Raw genomic sequence first — 17,010 nt, 5'->3', positions numbered from 1 at the left:
GTCTCCTAAGTGTGGCGCTCTTCCTGGCTCGCTGCTGAGTCCTCTTAGATGCAGCCTCCTCCCCCTGTTGTCACTTGGGGCATTCCAAAGTCTTTCAGCACTGAACATGTGTCCCTGGAAGTGGGCAGGGGAGAAACTCAGCCGCACATCTGTGCCAGTGAGGGGGTGGTCTACAGAGAAATGGGGGCAGAAAACAGCAATTACTCCCATTATAGTAGTTATGAAGCACCCAGGACTAGTTGCAAGATCCTTGTTAGATTACTAATGAAGAATAAGGACACTTTCTACTGTGTGTGTGTGTGTGTGTGTGTGTGTGTGTGTGTGTGTGTGTGTGTATAGCCAGTGTGATCTATGCCTGATTTAGGTGGAGAAGTAAGCACCCTCATTTTCAGTTCTTTTTTAGTCTTTGTCCTCTTTTAGCCTGACTTCATCTTAGGTTTGCCTTCTTCATTTAACTGTTTCCACAATATTTTATATTCATATATTTTCCCAGATTTAACTTATTCATTCTCTGTTGTACTCTTTTATTTGAAGGTGATACTGCTCATTACAAGAATTAAGTTATCTGCTTGTAGTAGTAATTAATTGTTTGTGAGATGCCATCCAAATGATCTGTAAACGTCTGTGGTTTCTTGATGAGCAAAACAAGACATCTGAAAGGAGTTTTTGTCTGTGGCCATGCATGAAGATTTTTCTGAGTGTTTTAAAATAGATTTTTTTCTGTTTATAAAACATCAGTATCTGTAGTTTAACAAGGTATGGCTAGGTTTATAAAACATTGGTATCTGTAGTTTAACAAGGTATGGCTTGGTTTACAAAAAATCGGTATCTGTAGTAACAACTCTAGGTAAATTGATGGAAGTGCTAAGGAGGAGAATGTGATTGATTTTATTTTGTAATTTTTAGTTTATATATTGAATTTACCTAAGTTCCTTTCCCTTCATCTTTTATAATTGGTCAATAACCTGGGAGTAAATTAATTTGAATTTCACTAACATATATGTTGCTTTGAAGTTTTGGTTCATTGGTGAAAATATTGGTCTTAGTTTTTCTACCTCTACTGAGAGTGTAGAGTGGGACTTCACAAAAGTGTGTGGAAAAAAGAGTTCCTTTAGGGGTTTATAATTGGAAAAGAGCTTTCTGAGAGGCAGAACAATTTCAACTTTCTGATTCAAAATATCTGAATCTAACTTAAATTCAGTTCCACAATCATTGACTACTATGTTCCCAGTCTTGCAATACAATGACCAAAAAAAAAAAGCTTCTCTCCTCAAGAAGCATAGATTATTCTGGGGGAAAAACATTACCACAGATAAAGTTGAGTATGAAATAAATATACTTTTTTTTTTTTGAGGGTTGGGAAAAAGCACCAACAACTGCAGGAAAAAGGAAAGGTCGTCGTGTGTGTGTGTGTGTGTGTGTGTGTGTGTGTGTGTGTGTGTGTGTGTGTGTGTATGAGAGTGGAGAGGGTGGGGGACATGACCTGAGGCTTGTCCAGAGATAGGAAGTAGAAATGAGAAGGGTACAGTCAGCCAGCCAGGCAGTCAATTAAATACCAGGTCTGTTTCAGGTACTATGCTAAGTACTGGGAATTCAAAAAGAGGCAAGAGTCTGTGTCCCCAAGGAACTTACAATACAGTGTACAAAGAAGGCCATTTTGGCTAGAACACCTATTGAGTGAGAGTGAGTAAAGGATTATTAGTTAGAGTGGGAAGAGCTTTAAGTGACAGAGGAGTTTGTGAAATAATTTACTAATTCAGCATTAAAGGTAGAAACTTATACCCTTAGCATCTACTAATATTTGTTTTTGGTGCCCTCAGATTTTTGGCTCCTTAAGAGTTCCTTCCTCTGACTTAGACATTCTGTGTCCCAATACATTCAGAACCTGCTAAATGTAGCAGCAAGAACCCTGACATACCCAGGGTGGCTGCCAACACAGGTTTTTAGATCTGCTTTTCTAAAGGAAAGCAACTCATAATGGGTTAACAATCTTGCTTTAATCAATCAAACATATCATTTACCTAGTTCAGGGGAAAAACTCAGCACCTTGAACTTCAGAGTGTACAGACAGAAGTTACAAGAAGACAGAGAAACATTTCAAGCAGACAGGCCTCCAACTGTCTGACCATTACATACATCCATACCTAGTCACAGTTACCAGAGAGGGAAGCATCAACATCTGGGTTTTCAAAGCTGGGGGGCTCTCAACGGCTGCCCAAATTCTCGTCTGGTCAAATCACACAACACTTCTCAAAGTGAGCCCCAAAACAAAGCCTCACATCAGGGTTTATATAGCCTTCTCCAGGCTCAGAGAATGTCATAACCCTCTTGACCCACTGCCCAATCACAAAGTATCTCCTGAAAAACAAGCTTCCCACCACAGGCTGCAGGTGCACTTAAGCCTATCAAAGGGCCTGGGGCAGGGAAGATCTTAAATTTACATTCCCATTACACTATCATGAAAGACTCTGATGGATTTAACTCAGGGTGTAAATGACTGATAACTTGTACAATATTTTTCAGGATTTACCCCTCTCCCTTTTGTTTCAGTAAGGGCTTTTACTCAATAAGCCAATTTATATAGAGAACCCACACAAAATTGGGAGGAGGGGGATATTATATTTGAGGAATAGTCAACATCTATAGATTGACAGGCTATGACAGATTGAATGTAGTAAGTTAAAGCCTTCTTCTTGATTCCAAAAAAGATTGGATTATTGCTTATTATGAGATTCCTCTTTACCTTCTTTTATGGTAAAGACAATGATAGCTTAAGATGTTTTCTTTTTCATTATAAATTAAACAATCATAAAAAATCACAAATAAGTCAATTTTCAGAGATCAAAAAGAGGATTGCATTTGAAATCATGAACTTCTAATATATATTTTGTATTTTAACAGTTTACATTTAATTCAACAAGGTAGTGACAAAATTGTCCTGTTTGTGTCCTGAAATTCTTTTTGTTTCCTTATGTGTATTTTTTAAATGTATGATTGATGTATTTTCTTTTTGTGTTTCTGTCACTAAACACTAAGTTCCCCTTCCCTCAATAAAGACCCTCCCTTACAACAAGTATTTGTTGTGTCATTTTTCATCCATATCTAACTTTTTGTTTTCCTATTTGGGATTTTCTTTTTTTTTTTTAGGACATGAACAATGTATTTATTTTTGTTTACTTTTAGTTTACAGGATCCAATTCCACAATTCCTTGAGTTTCACATTTTGTCCCCCCCCATGGCTGCATATAGTCACGTATAGGATCTGTAAATACTTTCACATTATACACTACTATTTGGTATTTTCTTGGCAAAGATACTGGAATGGTTTTCCATTTCCTTCTCCAGCACATTTGATAGATGTTGAACTGAGGCAAACAGGGTTAAGTGATTTGCCCAGGGTCACATAGCTAGGAAGTATCTGAGACCTGATTTGAACTCAGGAAGATGATTCTTCCTGACTCCAGACCTGTCATTCTATCTACTGTGCCACCTAGCTGCTCTTACAATAAATATAGTCAAGTCGAAAAAAATAAAGTTGGTCATATGAGAATTTGTATTTTCATACATTATCTTTCTTCCCAGAGGTGGAAGCATTGCTACCAGTTTTATCAACTCATAATTTCTCATTGTTAATTAAAGTTCATTACTATTTCAAAGTTGTTTCCCTTGATATTATCATTATATAAATTGTTCTGGTTTTGCTCATTTCATTCCAACTCAGTTCATACAAGTCTTCCCAAGTTTATCTAAAATTCTTACTTTCATTATTTCTTATGGCAAAAAAATAGATTCACATACAACAAATTGTCCAGCCATTCTCAAATGACTGAACACCTGTTTTGTTTCTAGTTCTTTGCTATATCAAAAATGGTACTCTAAATATTTTGGTACATATGAATCCTTCCTCTCTGTCTCTGATCTCTTTGGAATATAAGGCCTAGTAGGGGAAGATGGTGGAATAAGGTAGGAAATACTGAGCTCTCCAAAATTTTCCCACAATCACCTCAAAATGAACTTTGAGTGACAGAAATAATTAAAAGTGGGGGTAAGGCATTTGTCCTTCTAAGGCAACTTAGGAGAACCTTAGAAAAAATCCAGCATCTGAGGGTGGAGATTTGGCCCAATTGAAGTGCAATCACCTCTAGGCAGACTCTGCTTAATTAATACACAACAAGCCCTGGGGACTGCTGGGTCTCAAGAATTAACCTCAGCCTTAGAAACTTTCACCTCGTGGACAGTAATGAGGTGGGACAGCTGAGCAGGGAAAGATTTAAGGACCCCTCATTATTGCAGATGCCGGACCCAGTTGTGTTGACCAGATGTGGTCCTGGGCTGTGGCTGTGGGTGAGGAAGAGGGAACACATGCTTAGTGAGCACGATAGCAGAGAGGTGAGAACCCTTCTGGCTGTGGGTACTTGCTGTGGTCACTTGTGGGAGAGTAGAGTCTTGGTTTTAGTCCCAGAGCAGAGGGGTGAGCTGAAGTTTGCAGCCATGGGAGAGTCTTCCGGGACAAAGAGCATTTGTGGTGAGAGCATGGTTGGGAATCCTAGCCATGGCTTGGGGGTGAAGAGGAGTCCCAAGAGGTCAGGCCCCAAGATAGAGTTCAAGAAACAACAGTATGAAAAACCTGAATCCTGTGACATCATTCCCTATCTGCTTAAAAAAGAATGAGTAAGGGGGCGGCTAGGTTGGAGTCAGAAGGACCTGGGTTCAAATCTGGCCTCAGACACTTAACATAAAAACTAGCAGTGTGACCTTGGGCAAGTCACTTAACCCCAATTACCCTCCAAAAAAAGCAAAAAAAAAAAGAGTAAGTAAAAGAGAAAGAATTTGACCATAGATAACTACTATGGGGATAGAGAAGATCTAGATTCATACTCAGAAGAAGATAGTTGTAACAACAATGCAATATTCACAATGCCTACAGTGACTATAAATATGCTGGTATAGTTGTGAATCAAAAAATGTAACAGGCTCTCCACATGGGGAACAGAGCCAAAGTATTTATTCAAATACCAGAAAGCCAAGTCCCCAAACCAAAAAGTCAAAGTCATTATAGTAGCCACTAAGTTGGTACACATAGTTAATGCACTGAACACCCACATTCCCAAGCCTTTAAAACAAAACAGGCTCCCTCAGGCAAAAATCCTTCTCTCCTCACTCATGATAGCTGCTCAGTCTCCATGCTGCTTTCTCCCAGCAGTTTCCATTTGCAGCAGTTCTCAGCAGAAGCCCTCGGCAGAAGTTCTGGCTGGATCTCAGAAGAAGTTTGTGCCACCGCTGCCAGCTGTACCTCTGCTGTGGCCACCGCCACTGCTTATGCCTCCACCTGCTGCTGCTCAGCCACTCAGCCACTTGTGGTTACCATGCTGGCTCCAGCCCAGCTCCTACTTGGTTCCAGCTCCTTCCTGCCCCACCCCCTCCTGCCACATCAGCAAGTTCATCCCTCTGGGGGACTCACAAGCTCTAGGTCCCAGTACTTGACACAGTTATGAGCTTGAAACCAAGTGCCAAGGTCACCCACTAACCTTCAACACAAGGGGCATGGAAGATATTCAAATTCTATTACGATTATAATAGTAAAGTTTTTTTTAAAAAGCCACTCCTACTACAGAAAAAATTAAAATGGTCCCAAGTTCTAAAAGAATTCTTGGAGGAGCTTAAAAAGGACTTTAAAAATCAAATAAGAGCAGTTGAGGAAAATGAGGGAAAAAGTAAGAACAATCCAAGAATATCATGGAAAGAAAATCACAGCCAATTGCAAAAAGAGATCCAAAAATTTAAGGAAGAAAATAACTCATTAAAAACTAGACTTACCAAAAATTGGTAAGAGGAAGCTAATGACATTATATAATCACAAGAAATAATAAAACAAAGTAAAAAGAATGAAAAAAATAGAAGAGGATATGAAAAATCTCATCAGAAAATAACCATCTTTAGAACAGATCAAGGAGAGACAATATAAGAATTGTTGGACTACCTGAAAGTTATAATTAAAAAAAAGTCTAGATGTTATATTACAAGAAAATATTAAGGAAAATTGCCCTGAAGTTCTAGAATGAGTGGATAAAATAAAAATCCAAAAAAACAATCCAAGGATCACCAGCCAAAAGAGATCCCAAGATGAAAACTCAAGGAACATTATAGCTAAGTTTCAAAGCTCCTAAATTTAGGAGAAAATAGTGCAAGCAACAAGAAAAAAAAAAAAAACAACTTATATATACCATGGAGCTACAATCAGGTTAACACAAGATCTGGTGGCTTCTACATTAAAAGACCAAAGAGCTTGGAACATTACATTTTGAAAAGCAAAAGAGCTGGGTTTTAAGTCACAGATAACACCCAGCAAAGCTGAGTATAATCCTGATTTAAAAAGAAAACAACATTTAATGAATTGAAAGACTTTCAGGAAATTGTGACAAAAAGATCAGAACTCAGTGGAAAATTTGACACATAAGATCCAGGAGAAAAATAAGGTAAACATTAAAGACCAATTATAAGAGACTCAATAAAGTCAAATTGTTTACTTCTTATATGGGAAAACTTTATCTATACTCTAATGAATGTTATAATTACTTAGGTAGTTTGAAAAAGCATACAGATATAGAAGGCTTGGGGTTCAGATGAGTATGATGGAATGATTCTAAAAAAATTTGGTAGAGAGGCAAAGTGGAGCAATTATTTCATATAAATGAGGTGTGAATGGAAGAATTGTTGAAGTGGCAGCAGTAGGAGTGGAGGACTTGTAGTGTTAGAACCTTATTCTCATTGGAAGTGGGTTAAAGAGGGAATAACAAAAATTTAGAAGGACATAAAAATCTTATAAATTTATAAAGAAACAGGAGGGTGAGGAGACAGGATAAGGGAGAGACTTTTAGAAGGGTATGTAGATCAAAAAGTATGAGGGTGGGGAGGAGAGTATAAGGGGAGGATTCTTTAAAAGGGTGTGGATTAGGGAGGTAGTGGTTAGACATAAATCAAACCTGTGAGGAGAGATAAAATAAAAAGTGATGGAGAGAAGAATAATGATGATGAAAAATAGGATGGAGGAAAACACACAACTAGTAATTATAACTTTGAATGTGAATGGGACAAATTCACCAATAAAATGGAAATGGATAGCAGAAGGAAATAAAAATCAGCACAAAATAATGTTATTTACAAAAAAACATTTAAACTTGAGAGATATACACAGAATTAAAATAAAAGGACTGGAGTAGAATTTATTATGCTTCAGGTGATATGAAGAAAAAAACAGGGGTAGCAAACATGATCTCACACAAAGTTAAAGCTAAAATAGATTTAATGAAAAAAAATATGAACAGAAACTGCATGATAAAAGGTACCATAGAAAATGAAGTGATAAACCTATATGCACCAAATGCTATAGCATCTAAATTTTTAAAGGAAAAGTTAAAGGAGTAACAAGTACAAATTGGTAGTAGTACGTGGGGGACTTTACTAACCTTCCCCTCTCAGAATTAGATAAATCTAATGAATAAATAAATAAGAAAGAAGTTAAGGAGGTGAATATAATTTTAGATAAACTAGATATGATAGATGTCTGGAGAGAACTGAATGTGAATAGAAAGAAATACACCTTTTTCTCACCAGTACCTTTACAAAAATTGACCATATATTAGGGCATAAAAACTTTATAGTTAAATGCGGAAAAGCAGAAATATTAAATACATTATTTTCAGATTACAATGCAATATCAATTATATTCAAAAAAGAACCATAGAAACACAGATTAAAACCAACTGGAGACTAAACAACCTAATCTTAAAGAATTAGTGGGTTAAAGAGCAAATCATAGAAACAATAATTTCATTCAAGGGAATGACAATAATGTGGAAAACATATCAAAACCTATGAGATGCAGCAACAGCAGTAATCAGAGGAGAATTTATATCTCTAAATGATTAATAAAATAAAGAGCAGACCAATGAATTGGGCATGCAATTAAAAAAACTAGAAAAAGAACAAAAATTAAAGCTTCCCAAATAAGTACCAAATTGGAAATCTTAAAAATTAAATGTGAGATTAATAAAACTGAGTGTAAGAAACCCATTTAATAAATAAAACTAGGAATTGGTTTTATGAAAAAAAAATCAATAAAACAGACAAACCATTGGTTAATTCTATTTTTAAAAATAGAGAAGAAAACCAAGTCACTAGCATTAAAAATGAAAAGGGTGAATATATCACTAATGAAGATGAAGTCAAAACAACTATAAAGAGCTATTTTGCCTAGTTATATGTCAATAAATTCAACAATTTAAGTGAAATAGAAGAATATCTACAAAAATTTAAACTGCCTAGATTAAGAAGAAATAAAATATCTAAATAAACCTACTTTAGAAAAAGAAATTGAATAGGATATAAATGACCTTCCTAAGAAAAAAGCATAAGAAACAGATGGATTTACAAGTGAACTCTACCAAATATTGAAAAATCAACTAATTCCAATATTAAATAAGTCACTTGGGAAAATAGGTAAAGAAGGAAACCTACCAAACTCCTTTTATGAAACAAATATGGTACTGATGCCTAAACAAGGTAGAAGAACAGAAAAAGAAAATTATAGACCAGTTTTCATTAATGAATATAGATGCAAAAATCCCAAATAAAATACTAAATAGGAGACTACAACAATATATTACAAAGATTATACATTGTGACCAAGTGGGATTTATACCAGGAATACAGGGATAGTTTAACATAAGGAAAACTATTAACATAATTGATTATATCAATAATAAAACTAATAAAGATCATATATCAATAGAGGCAGAAAAAGGTTTTGATAAATACAACACTCATTCCTATTAAAAACACTTGAAAACATAGGTATAAATGGATTTTTCCTTAAAATTATAAGAAGCAACTACCAAAAACCATGAAGAAGCATTATTTCCAATGGGGATACACTTGAAGCCTTCCCAATAAGATCAGGAGTGAAACAAGGACTCCCATTTTCACTAATATTATTCAATATTGTATTAGAAATGCTAGCAACAAAACTGTTTCTTCTTTCACAACATAACTGATATGGAAATATGCCTTATGTATTGCAAAAATATAACCTATATCAAATTGCTTACAATCTTAAAGAAGGGGCAGGAAAGGGAGGGAGAGAAATAATTTGGAATTCAAAATTTTATTTAAAAAATGGTTGTTAAAAACGTCTTCACATGTAATTAGAAAAAATAAAATACTATTAAAAAGAAATGCTAGCAATAGCAGGAAGAAAAGAAGAAAGAAATTGAAGGAATCAGAATAGTCAATGTGGTGATAAAACTATCTTTTTACAGATGATATGATGATATACTTGGAAAATCCTAAAGATTCAACTAAGAAGTTAGTTGAAACAATTTTAGCAAAGTAGCAGAATATAAAATGAACTTATATAAATCATCAGCATTTCTATATATCACCAGCAAAACCCCAAAAGAAGAGACAGTAAGAGATACCCCATTTAAAATTACTCTTGCCAGTATAAAATACCTGGAAGTATACCTACCAAAACAAACCCAAGAAGTGCATGAACATAATCATAAAATGCTTTTTATACAAATAAAGACAGATTGAAATACTTGGAGAAATATTAGTAGTTCATGGATAATTATTAATAGGCAGAGCCAATATAATAAAAATGACAATTTTGCCTAAACCAATCCATTTATTTAATACCATCTCAAAATACTCAGAAAAATTATTTTGCTGAGCTAGAGAAAATGGTAACAAAATTCATTTGGAAGGACAAAAGGTCAAGAATATCAAAGGCATTAATGAAAAATGTAAAGGAAGGAGGTTTATCAGTACTAGATCTTCAGGTATACTATAAAAAGTAATCAAACAATCTAATACTGGCTAAGAAATAGAAAGGTAGATCATTGGAACAGAGCAGACATACAATACACAATAGCAAATGATTGTAGTAACCTTGTGTTTGACAAATGTGAAGATTTAAGCTTTTGAGATAAGAATTTGTTATTTGGTTAAAATTGTTGGGAAAGCTAGAAAGCAGTCTGGCAGAAATTGGGCATAGACTAGTATCTTACACCATTTACCAAGATAAGGTCAAAATTGATACATGATCTAGATATAAAGGAAGATATCATTAAAAAAAAATTGGAAAACCATGGAGCATATTACCTATCAGACTTATGCATAGGAGAACAATTTATGAATAAACAAGAAACAGAGAATATTGTGAAGTGTATAATATATAATTTTGATTACATTAAATTAAAATTGTTTTATGTAAATTAAACCAATGTAGCCAAGATTAGAAGGAAAATAGAAAATTGGGAGAAAAAATTATAGAGAGTTTCTCAGATAAAGGCCTCATATCTCAAGTGTAATAAAGAACTTTTTCAAATTTATAAGAATATATCATTTCCTGATTGATAAATGGTCAAAGGGTAGGAACAGGCAGTTTTTCTATGAAGAAATCAAAAATATATGTAGTCATGTAAAGATTCTTTAAATCACTGTTGATTAGAGAAATATAAATTAAAACAAGTTTGAGATATTATCTTATGGCTGTCAGGTTGGCTAAAATGGTAAAAGGGAAAAGAGAAAATTGTGGCAGGGACTGTGGAAAAATTAGGACACTAATTCACTGTTGGTGGAGCTGTGAACTGATCTAACTATTTTAGAGAGCAATCTGGAATTATGCCCAAAGAGTTATAAAATTGTGTATACCTGGGGTGGCCAGGTAGCACAGCAAGTAAGAGCACCAGCTCCAGTGTTGAGAAGACCTGGAGATCAAATCCTGGGCTCAGACACTTAGCACCCACCCAGAAACACCTGGCCGTGTAACCTTGAGCAAGTTACTTAACCCCAATTGCTTAGGGGCGGCCAGGTGGCTCAGCGAGTAAGAGCACCGGTTCCAGTGTTGGGACGACCTGGAGATCGAATCCCGGGCTCAGACACTCAGAACCACACCCAGGAATAACTGGCAGGGTAACCTTGAGCAAGTTACTTAACCCCAATTGCTTAAAAAAAAAAATTGTGTATACCCTTTGACCCAGCAATACTGCTATTAGATCTGTTTCCTAAGGTGATTAGGGAAAAAGGAAAGAATTTATGTTATATGAAAGGCAAGAATACCCATAATCACTGCTACTATTTAATGATAGAAATGCTGACTGTAGGAATAATAGGGAAAAAAGGAGGGGAAAAGCATAGGCAAAGAGGAAATAAAAAGATGACGTAATGGTATACTTACAGAACCCTAAAGAGTCAACTAAAAATTAATTGAAATTCAACAAAGTTGCAGGATAGACAAGAAATCCATATAAATCATAAACATTCCTGTATATAACCCACAAAACCCAAGAGGAAGATCCAAAAAGAGAAATCTCATTCAAAATAACTAAAGAAGTATAAAATATTTAGTATACCTGCCAAAATTCACATAGGAACAATATAAATCTGACTGTAAAACATGCTGTACAAATAAACATAAAAATAAATAATTGGAGAAACATTAATTGTTTCTGTGTAGGTTAAACAAAAAACACAATACTAAAGTTAATTAACTTATTCAGTACTGTACCAACCTAACTTCCAAAGAGTGTTTTATGAAGCTAGAGAAAATAAAATTCATATGGAGGAACAGTCAAAAATTTAAAAAGTAATAATGGAAAAATAGGAAGGAAGGGGGTCTTTTTGTACTAGATATCAAACTTTCCTGCAAAGTAGTAATCATTGAAATGATTTGGTACTGGGTAAAGAAGAAAGAAAGTTATATCAGTGGAACAGATTAGGTGTACAACAAAGAGAGTCAAAGAAATGCATATTGTTCAATAGACCCAGTCTATTTATTGTTCAATAGACTCAGTCACTTGGGGGCATAAAAATATTCCTGCCAATGGGGAGGCTCACTGTTAGATGTTAGATGATCTAAGCTCACTGCTTAGAAAACTGGAAAACAGTATGACAGAAATTAGATTTAGGTCTCACACCATACACCAACTACGCGTTATTTTTTCCCTCTTATTTTTTATTATATTAATATATATTTATGGAATAAAACAAACATTTCCATAACATGGAACAATAAAAAAGATGATTGTATATGAAACTGCAAATCTGATGTGTACAATTTGCTATTCCTTTCACATATACAACAAAATTATTATATAACTTTCTTTTTTTTCTCCTTTTTTTCCTTCCCCCCCCCCGAGATGGCTACCATTAGGCACACACACATATACACACAAACATATATGTGATTATTCTATACATACTTTTATTTATGAGTTCTTTCTCTGCATGAAGATAACATCTTTCTTCTTATGTCCTTTATTTGGGTAACCAAAATAACTTATTCATTCAAAATTGTTTTTAAAACCACATTGCTGTCACTGTATACAATGTTTTCTTGGTTCTGCTCATTTTGCTCTTCTTTATTTCATGCAAGTCTTTCCATGTTTTTCTAAGATCACTGAGTTCATCATTTCTCTCTCTTTTGCTTTTTGGAGGGCAATTGAGGTTTAGTGACTTGCCCAAGGTCACACAGCTAGTTTTTAGTGTTAAGTATCTGAGGACAGATTTGAACTCAGGTTCTCCTGATTCCAGGGCCTGTGCTCTATTCACTGTGCCACCTAGCCACCCTGAGTTCATCATTTCTTATAGCACAGCAGTATTCCAACACAATCATATAGCACAACTTGCTCAGCCATTCCCCTAGTGATGGGCATCCCTGCAGTTTCCAGTTCTTTGCCACTACAAAGAGAACTGTTGTAAACCTTTTAGAACATATAGGTTCTTTACCTTTTTCCTTAATCATCTTATGAAATAGATCTAGTAGTGGCATTGCTGGGTCAAAGGGTATAGGTAAGATTAGTAATTCTTTGCGCATAATTCCAGATTTGCTTTCTATAATGGTTAGACCGATTCACAATTCCACCAATGATGAATTAATATCCCAATTTTTCTACATCCTCTTCACTTGTTGCTTTTCCCCTTCAATAATTTTAGCTAATTGGGTCAGTGTAAAATGATATTTCAAGATTGTTTTAATTTGCATTTCTCTAATCAATAATGATTTAAAGCATTTTTTCATATATCTATAAATTGTTATGATTTCTTCATTGGAAGAAATAAGCTTTAATTGGAGGTTTTACCATAAACCAATTAGAGAAGCAAGGAAGAAACTGTCTTTTAGATTTATGGATAGGAGAAGAGTTCTTGAATAAACAAATGATGAAGAGGATTATATAAGATGAAATGGACAATTTTGATTATCTAAAATGTAAAAGGCTTTGCACAAACAAATCTAATGTAAAAATTAGAAGTGAAACAGGTAACTGGGGGGAAAACTTTGCAGCAGTTTTTTTTCCTGTTTAATATTTCATATCTAGGGTATATAAAGAACTGATTCAACTTTCTAAGACCGAGTCAATCTCCAACAGATAAAGAGTCAAAGGATATAAATAGGTAGATTTTGAAAGAAGAATTCCAAGTCACCAACAAGCATGTAAAAATTCTCCAAATAATTAATAATTAGAGAAATGAAAACTAAAACAATTTCAAAGTTTCCCCTCATGCCTGTCAGATTGGGAAAGATGATAAAAGAGGAAAATGATCAATATTGAAAGGACTGAAGGAAAACAGGTATCCTGGTGTACTGTTGGTGGAGCTGTGAATTGATTCAGCCATTCTGGAAATTGAACTATGTCCCCAAACATTATTGAATTGTGCAAATCCTTTGCCCAGCTATGCTACTACCAAGCCTCTATCCTAAAGATATAAAATAAAATGAATAAAGTGACCTTTGTGCACAAAAATTTTGATGGTAGCCCAAAATTGGAGAAGCTATGGGGGTACCCACTTATTGAGAAATAGCTAAACAAATTGTGGTATCTGAGTGTAATGGGATATCATTGTGCCATAAGAAATGATGAAATGGACAGTTTCAAAGGGAACTGGGAAGACCTCTATGAACTGGTGCAGGATGAAGTAAAAGGAACTAGGAGAATGATTTATATAATGCTAACATCACAAAGAAAAATCACTTTGAAAGGCTTCAGAAATCTGAGCTATCCAATGATAAGCTGTAGGAACTAAAGAATAAAGATTTAACATGCCATTCACCTCTTAACAGATAGATTCTGGCCTTAAAGTGTAGACAAGAGACATACATTTTTGAATATGACCAATGGAAAATTTGTTTTCCTGAGCTATGAGCTATGTATTGAATACTTTATTTTTATAAATTGTTCTATGGAGGGGGTATTGACAGGGACAGATTAATGAAAAAATAAAAAGCCAAAAAAGGATTTTCATGATATGTGTGACATTTATTTCAATATAATTTATTTCTTTGCAGTGGGAAGGGGAAAAAAGGAAATAAAAGCTCTCCTGGTGCCTTGAACAAATACTATGTAGGTAGCTGTCTTTTTCAACTATTCATAAACTTAGTCCTAAGCTTTGGGAATAGAAATCTGGACTGAAGCATAATGTATGAATCTGAAAGCTATTCTTCTTTGCCAGGGATAATAGCGGGTGTTTGGTTGTGATATATGACCCCTTGGACAAAAATAGACTTGTTTCACAAAATCTTGACATCTTAGCAGGATAAGGAACAATGTGATTTGTTTCCTTTTTTAAAACTCAGAATCTTGAAAAGTCTCTTCCCTTGAATCTCAAGACTTAAAATTAATTTTCATCCATAATGGATATCAAGAAGATTTTTTTTTTTCACCCTGGAAGGTGGTGGGAGGATGGAGGAGTTTTCATGAGATGGAAAACAAGGGCTTGTCTTATGACTAGGCTAAAAGGTTGATGCTAGGTAAAGTTGTTGCAATGGTGAGATAATGGTTCCAAGTGAAACGAATGCCACACTCTGCTAAGATAAGAGCAAGAGCTGAACTAGTCCCTTAAGTTTGTAAGCATTATTTTTTTTTAACCAAATGAAGGAGATCTTAAGATAAAAAATTCTAGGTCCTGCAATGAAATCATACTTTATTTTCTGTAAGCTTGTCATATTTTTATCTTTTTCCCTTAATTGCCAATTAAATAATTTTTGTTTCTGAGGAGTTAACCTAATTTATCCCTTCTTTTAAAAAAAGTCAGAAAAAGGGGCAGCCAGGTGGCGCAGTGAGTAAGAGTGCTGGCCCTAGAGTTGGGGGACCTGGGATCAGTTCCAGGCTCAGATACTTAACACCCACACAAAATAACTGGCCATGTAACCTTGAGCAAGTTACTTAGCCCCACTTGCTTAGGGGTGGCCAGGTGGCACAGTGAGTAAGAGTGCTGGCCCAGTGTCAGTTCCAGCCTCAGACACGTGGCACCCACACAAAAATAACTGGCCGTGTAACCTTCAGCATGTTACTTAATCCCGATTGCTTAAAAATAAAAGTCAGAAAGTTAATAGATCAGGAAATGTCATGAACATGGTATATCCAGATTTCATCCTGGCATTTGACACTTGCAGTATGCTTGTGGGCAAGGTGGATAGATTTGGATGAGATGTAATGTAGTTATGAGGATTTAGAACTGGTTGAGTGTTGATTGATGGGCTGAAGCCTCCAGTGAATGAGTTACTAGAACTCTATGACTGTGTTAAAAAAATCAACATTTTAATGAATGATTTTGATCAAGAGTTCTTAACTTTTTGTGTCCTGGATGCTTTTGGCAGTCCTATGAGCCTGTGAATCTTTTCTCAGAATAATATTTTTAAATACACAAAACAAAATGCAAAGGAAATAAATTCTTTTGAAATAGTTATAAAAATATTTTTTATAAAGCTAAGTTCATGGACACCAGGTTAAGAACCTATGATTTAAATGAAGACAAATATCAAGCTTATCGATTTGTAAATGACACAAACCTGGGGGATATTTCTGATACAGACTAATTGATAGAATTGGGAACCAAAAAGATCTCACTATATTAGAACAGTGTACTGTAGCTGAATGGATGAAATTTAGGTAGGAACTGGACTGCTGATTTCATTGATATTTGTTCATGTTGTTCTATCATGTCCAACTCTCCATGATACCTTTTGGGGTTTTCTTGGCAAAGATACTGGAGTGGTTTGCCATTTCCTTCTCCAGTCCATTTTATAGATGAGGAAACAGGCAAACAGGGTTAAGTGACTTGCTGTGAATTGGATGTGATTGAATGACTGAACAATAGATCTATGCATAAGAAGCAATGAGGTGAACTAGACATGGAGTTTAGAAAATTTGGATTTGTGTCCTACTTCTGACATATACCAGCTATGCTACCATATGCAGGGCACTGAGAGGAAGACATTTAAAGTTACCTATCACAGTGTCTGAACCAAAATTTACATATATACCACTCATACATGTGCACACAGACACATACAATATGTGCACATGTATAACATTATGTGTGTGTGTTTATGTATACGTGTACACATAATGTGTACACACATTGAGAGCTGGATGACATATTAGAGTCTAATCTAGCCCCTTGTTTTACAAATGAAGAAAACCAAGATCACATCAGAAGTAAGAAAGATAGCCAGGGCATTCAGAGGCAAGTGTTTTTCCTCTAATCCAGTGCTCCTTCCTTTACAATATGGCTCTTCTACTTTTAAGTTACTATACTTGAATTCTTCAAGGATTCATGAAGTCATTGATGTGTGCATTCTTCCCATCAGTGAAGAACAAGCCCTCTCCACAGTTTGGTATAGTCTCCTTCATGGCCTCTAGGTGGTGCAGTAGATAGAGTCCTGGGCATGGAGTCAGGAAGATTGATCTTCCTAGGTTCAAATTTGCCTTAGTTACTAGCTCTGTGACCTTGGGCAAGTCATTTATCCCTCTTTGCCTCAGTCTCCTCATCTGTAAAATTAGCTGGAGAAGAAAATGGTAAGTCATTACAGTATCTTTGCCAAAAAACCCCAAATGAAGTCACAAAGAGTTGGACATGACTGAAATGACTAAACAAGCCCTTCAGTTGCCATGCCAGAGAAATGAAATTCTAGAAATAGACTGTGCTAAAATTCCTTTGAGTTTTGTA

Source organism: Petaurus breviceps, unplaced genomic scaffold (genome assembly GCF_028583685.1).
Source record: "Petaurus breviceps papuanus isolate PSGF00001 unplaced genomic scaffold, PetGlider_PUasm1.0 76, whole genome shotgun sequence".
NCBI classification, from domain to species: Eukaryota; Metazoa; Chordata; class Mammalia; order Diprotodontia; family Petauridae; genus Petaurus; species Petaurus breviceps.
The sequence above is the reverse complement of the archived record's forward strand: the minus strand, read 5'-3'. Positions refer to the sequence as shown.